Source organism: Arachis duranensis, chromosome 9 (assembly GCF_000817695.3).
Source record: "Arachis duranensis cultivar V14167 chromosome 9, aradu.V14167.gnm2.J7QH, whole genome shotgun sequence".
NCBI lineage: Eukaryota > Viridiplantae > Streptophyta > Magnoliopsida > Fabales > Fabaceae > Arachis > Arachis duranensis.
The window spans coordinates 58201253-58207252 of record NC_029780.3 but is presented as its reverse complement, the minus strand read 5'-3'; positions in this window follow the sequence as shown (position 1 = coordinate 58207252).

Genomic DNA, 6000 nt, shown 5'->3' with positions numbered 1-6000 from the left:
AAGAATTCACCAAGCAACAAGTGAAGAAGTTGCTCAATGAAGCCAAGAAATTCTTATGGGATGAACCATTCTTATTCAGGAGGTGTCTAGATGGACTAATTAGGAAATGCGTTGCTGAGAATGAATTGAAAGACATACTGTGGCATTGTCATAATTCAGCCTATGGTGGTCACTTTGGACCAGAAAGGACAGCTGCCAAGGTACTCAAAAGTGGATTTTATTGGCCAACCATATTCAAGGATGCCAGGGAGTTCATCCATCTATGCAATGAATGCCAGAGAACTGGATGATTGACAAAAAGGAATGAGATGCCTCAGAACTACATCCTAGGGGTAGAACTCTTTGATCTTTGGGGCATAGATTTTATAGGCCCTTTTCCACCTTCATACTCCTTCAAATACATACTTGTGGTAGTTGAGTATGTCTCAAAGTGGGTGGAAGCCATAGCAACAACCACATGTGATGCACAAATTATCTTTCAATTCCTTAAGAAGCACATTTTTACTAGATATGGAGTGCCTAAGGGTCTTGTCAGTGATGGTGGTAGCCATTTTTGTAACAAACAAATGGAGAAACTACTTCAAAAATATGGGGTGATGCATAAAGTATCCACACCATATCACCCACAGACCAATGGCCAAGCAAAGCTTGCAAATAGGGAGTTGAAGAGGATTTTGGAGAAAACAGTGGGAAACACAAGAAAGGATTGGGCTAGAAAATTAGAAGATGCTCCCTGGGCATACAGGACCACTTTTAAAACTCCTATTGGAAAGTCCCCTTTTCATTTATTATATGGCAAGTCCTGTCACCTCTCTGTAGAGCTTAAACATAAAGCATTATAGGCTACTAAACTCCTCAACCTTGATTCTCAAGTAGCAGGGGAGAAGAGATTACTACAACTAAATGACTTAGACGAGTTTAGACTAGACGCCTATGAAATTGCCAAGATATACAAAGAAAATGCTAAGAGATGGCATGACAAAAAGATCTCAAAGAAGGAATTCAAACCAGGACAGCAAGTACTCTTGTATAACTCCAAGCTCAAAGTTTTTCTTGGAAAACTCAAGTCCAAATGGACTGGTCCTTACTTGGTGACAAAGGTTCTTTTTTATGGAAGCCTTGAACTTCGGAATGAAGCAACAAAGAACAAACATTTTCATAGCAAACGGTCACAGGACAAAGCATTATTTGGGAGGCCATTGGGACAAAGAAGAAAGCATTCATGAGCTGGGATGAACAAGGACGAAGAACGTCAAGCTAATGACGATAAAGAAGTGCTTGTTGGGAAGTAACCCAACCTGAGGTAGTTCTTTTCATTTCTATTTCAATAAAAGTGGAGTAGATTTCTCTGTATTAAAGGGAGCTAAGTTTGGTGTTGCACACCAAAACAACTTAAGAGTGAGTGTATGATTCTAAGTTTGGTGTTCCATCAAAAGTCTCCTTAAGAACTCATTACACACTTCTACAAGATCTATCACTAGCTCCAAACAATCAGAGAAACTACTCAACACCTGTTTAATTTCTAGCATCTAATTTATTTCCTTCAAAAGCACAGGGTTTCATATAACTGATGCATTATAGACAGTAGCAAGGGACTAAGTTTGGTGTTCCCTCACCAAAGTAAGTTCAAGGACCTACAATAATTCATGCATGCTAACCATCTACCTAAGTGCTTGGAAAATAAGCAACTTCCAATAGTTGTGCAGAAAAGGCATTCAGCCTCTTGAATGAATAGTACATCATCGCCAAAAGAAATGCAAAAATCATAAATAATGAGGACAAAAGGGAAGCTTGAAGACACTCCTCAGAGGTTGTATTGTCACAAAATTTATTTTGCTTTGAAATATTCTGAATCAGAAGTTTCTGTATACCTTGCTGATTAGTTCATTAGTGCGAATTTGGATGTCTAGTAATTGCTCTAGTTTAAATGCTTGTTTTCATCTTCATCTGCTTGAATATATGTTTTGTATCCCTTCTGCATCAATAAGAAAAAATGATTGAAACAAAAAGTAACTGTCTAATGTGTTAGGAATGAAAATAAAGTTCAGTGGTGGTATATGTTTGATTCTTTAAGCAAGCTCACTAACAAAGGATAAAGGATAGAATGTTCCCCTATAGTATGAACTAGGCTGCTGTTTGTGAACTCCTAATTAACAAAGACCCTTGGAAAAAGGAAGGATGAGAAGGAAAGGAAGAAAAAGCCAAGAATTGGCAATCAAAAATAAATAATAAGGCTAGACACCAATAGCTTGAACCTTAGGATACATGCCTGTGGTACTATTGTATTAGGATCTGCTTGGATTATTAGGTTCTGAGGAGTATTTCAAAACTTGGTAACTTGGATTAATTAATCTGGTATTACCAACCAAAAATCCACTATCAAGAGCAACCTAATTACAAAGCATTAAGTGACCCAAAGAGGAGCTGGGCATCAATGTCTTAGGATGAATTATGAGCCAAGTGTTTGTGGTGAAGATGTGTTGATGGCAAAGCAAAGATAAAAAGGTGCTGTAACACATAACACTCAGCAGAGAATAAAAGTGAAAACTTCTCAGCAGAAAAAAAAAACAAAACAAAAGAAAAATCAAACACCAAGGATGGATGAATAATAAGGTTCACAGCAGCAACTTCAGTTATCATTTAAAGGGACATTTTAATCCTGAAATCTAATAAAAGCTGAGCTTCAATTACATCTGCATAAAATCCCATGAACCAGATCCAATTACCTGATAATGAGGGCATACCTGCTTCTCTGTTTTCATTCATTCCTTCTCATGTTTTAGTGCTTGCTTGGGGACAAGCAAGGATTAAGTTTGGTGTTGTGATGACAAGTCATCTTATGCTAGTTTTATCAGCATTTTTTATTTGTTTCACTTAGTTTTATGCGCTTTCTTGCACAATAAGTAAGTGATTGGAGTGGAATTTCATGCTTATCTTGATCTAATCAAACATCATTAATTTTATACAAAATCATGAGATTTATGCAAGAATTAAGTGATTATTATAAACGATGCAATTTCTTATGATTTTGGTGAGACTTTGATTTCTTGTTTGGTTGATTTTAGGTGACAAAATGGAGAGAAAGAGATGCATTCCAGGGCAACGCTACATTCAATTAAGGAACGATATGCTCAGTAGCGACGCCCACGCGCACAAGGCGCTTATGCGTCGGCAATGACTTTTGAAAATCCACGCGCACACACGCATGACGCGTACTCGTGGATGTGCTTGGCACTCATTTGCAAAGAGAGCGCTACATTAACTTAGTGAACATTTTCGGGCATTTTGAGTTTGGGATTGAAAGTTTTGCACCCGACGCACACGCACGCATGGCGTGCACGCGTCGATGGAGCACGAGATGAAGCACGCGTAGGCACAAAGGACGCGCTCGCATGGGAGCGTTCATAGCACGAATGTAGCGCTCATTTAATGAATGCTATCAAGGATGAGCAAGCGCACAGGACGCGGACGCGTAAGTATGCAAGGATAACAGGGGACGCGCACGCGCGGAGGACGCGTACGCGTGAGTAAGTGAACGCTGTGCTCAATTCGCAAACATTACATTCTCCTGGAAGTAGTAACCCAGTACCACCTCTAACCCACTCCATCAGAAGGCCAAAAATCCCATTCCAAGTACTAGAGGACTAGATTAGAAAGTGTATAAATAGGAGAAGATTTGATTTCATAGGGGGTTCGGCCTTTAGACTTTCTTTTCATCTCTTTTTAGTCTCTCTTTTAGAATTTTTAGATTTAAGTTCTATTTTATTTTGTTCTTTATCTTCTGCATAATTTTATTTTAAGCTATGATAAACTAAACCCCAAATTCATTAGGGGGAAGAGCTCTACTGTAATTCCAATGAATCAATGAAATTCTTCTTCTTTTAATTTCATTTTTGTAGAAATTGGATATCTTCTGCTTTGTTTGTGAATTATTCACTCCGGAAGGGGGTTAGTTCAGTGAATGTGGGTGTGAGCCTCGGAAGGGGAATCACCTTCATTTGAACTGAAGCTCTCTCCAACACAATTCTCATTATCAACACTAATCGGGAGGAATTAAGGTTCTGAGAATTTGTGTGGCTTATGGATAAGAGAATGTGCTTTAATTCTTCTCATGACAATTACATCAAGGAATTGGCAAGATTGATTGTGATTAGAAAGATTGGGTTGCCAAGGAATTGGGATCTAATCAATTTCAATCTGCCATAAATCTACTTAAATGATTGAGAAAGGAGTTGAGACTAATTGATTCAGGCAGGATTACAGTACCTCCAATCCCTGATGAACCACTTTCTCAAAATTTCCATTTAGATTACACCCAAATCCCTTTATTGTTCATGCAATTTAAGTTCTCTACCAATTTAGATTCTACAATTTAAATTTCTCGCACTTTATAATTCAGCATTTACTTTTCTTGCAATTTAAGCTTCAGCTCTTTTACTTGCTTACACTTCAAGTTACAATCTATTTAATTTTCTGCTATTTACTTTTATGCCAATTTACCTTCACCATTTCCAGTTTCTTTAAATTTACTTTCGGTTAAGTCAATTCCACTCAATTCTTCAATATTCGCTTAACTAAATTCATCACCTAACTGAAGTTGCTTAATCCAATCAATCTTCATGGAATCAACCTCACTCTTGTGAGTTTACTACTTGATGCGACCCGGTGCACTTGCCGGCTAGTTTGTGTGGAAATCTAGTTTCCCGCTATCAATGGGTTAGACTGGGCCCAAGCCCAACACATATATACTCTCTTTAGTGGCCACTTCAGCCACACTCCCCTTCATAATAACACACAACAGTAGCTGCATGAGAGGTGAGTGGAGAGCTAAAAGAGACAGTGTTACTATTCACATACAATTTTTGGTGGCCATATCTCGAGCTATGATGCTCTGATTTGCGTGCTGTCAGTGGCTACGCGAAGCTCTCGCTGAGTCCGTCACTTATAACTAGGTATTGTGGTAAGCGTTTTACTCATCTCTGCCCAGTATACTGCCCCAAGAATTTCAAAAATTTAGATTTTGGTTTTGAGTGAATTTTTGTGTTTTGATTGATTAGGTGGTCTCTAAGGTTGGGCTATTGGTGGTTTGTGGCCCAAATACCATTGGAAAAGGTAAAGAAATTCTTTAACTTGTGAATTTATGTATTTAGAAATGATAGGTATTGATTTATGGTAATTTAAATGGTTTTAGTTAAGTTCTTGCACTTGTTGGAGTTGATTTGGAGCTTTGATGGTGAGATTGATGATTTGTTGGTGATTGAAAGATTGTTTGGACTCAAAGTAGTGTCTTGTGCATATTAGGAATCGGCCAAGGTATGGTTTTAGTTTCCTCTATGTAATATATAATATTTCTGGACACTTAGGCTAGTGAACCATGATAGGATTGAAATTAAATGTTGATGATTATGATGTATAATGACTTTGAGTTTATGTTGCATGATGATGGATTATTAATGTTATGTTAAGATTGGTGTAGGGTGACTATTGTGGTAAATGATGGGTGATAAGTGATGGATTTGTGTATGAGGAATTGTTGATGTGTGATGTTGTTGTGTATTATTTGAGAGATTAATAAACTAATTGATGATTTGGTATGGAGATGATGAAATGTGAATTTTAGGTTGTGGAATGAAATGGAGGATATGTGAATATGATATAGGTATATTATGACTGTTTTGAATGTGGAATATGAGATTTTGGTAAAATTGAGGTTTAGAGAATTTTGGTAAAAATGGACTTTTGGTGAACTTCGACGGATCATTTCTTGAACTATAGTTTTTGAAATCATTTGCATTTTATATCAAATTAAATATAATTCAAAAAGCTTTAAAACGGTATTGATTTTGAAGAAATCTAAATTTTGTAGAGAAATATATGATCGTTAGAAGTTGGCATAAAAAATCTGAATTCTATAATGTTGTAGAATTTATGATTTCTTGTTTGTGTACGTGATTAACCCCAATTTTGTGGTTTATCTTGTGCTTATTTTAGGGGATTTTA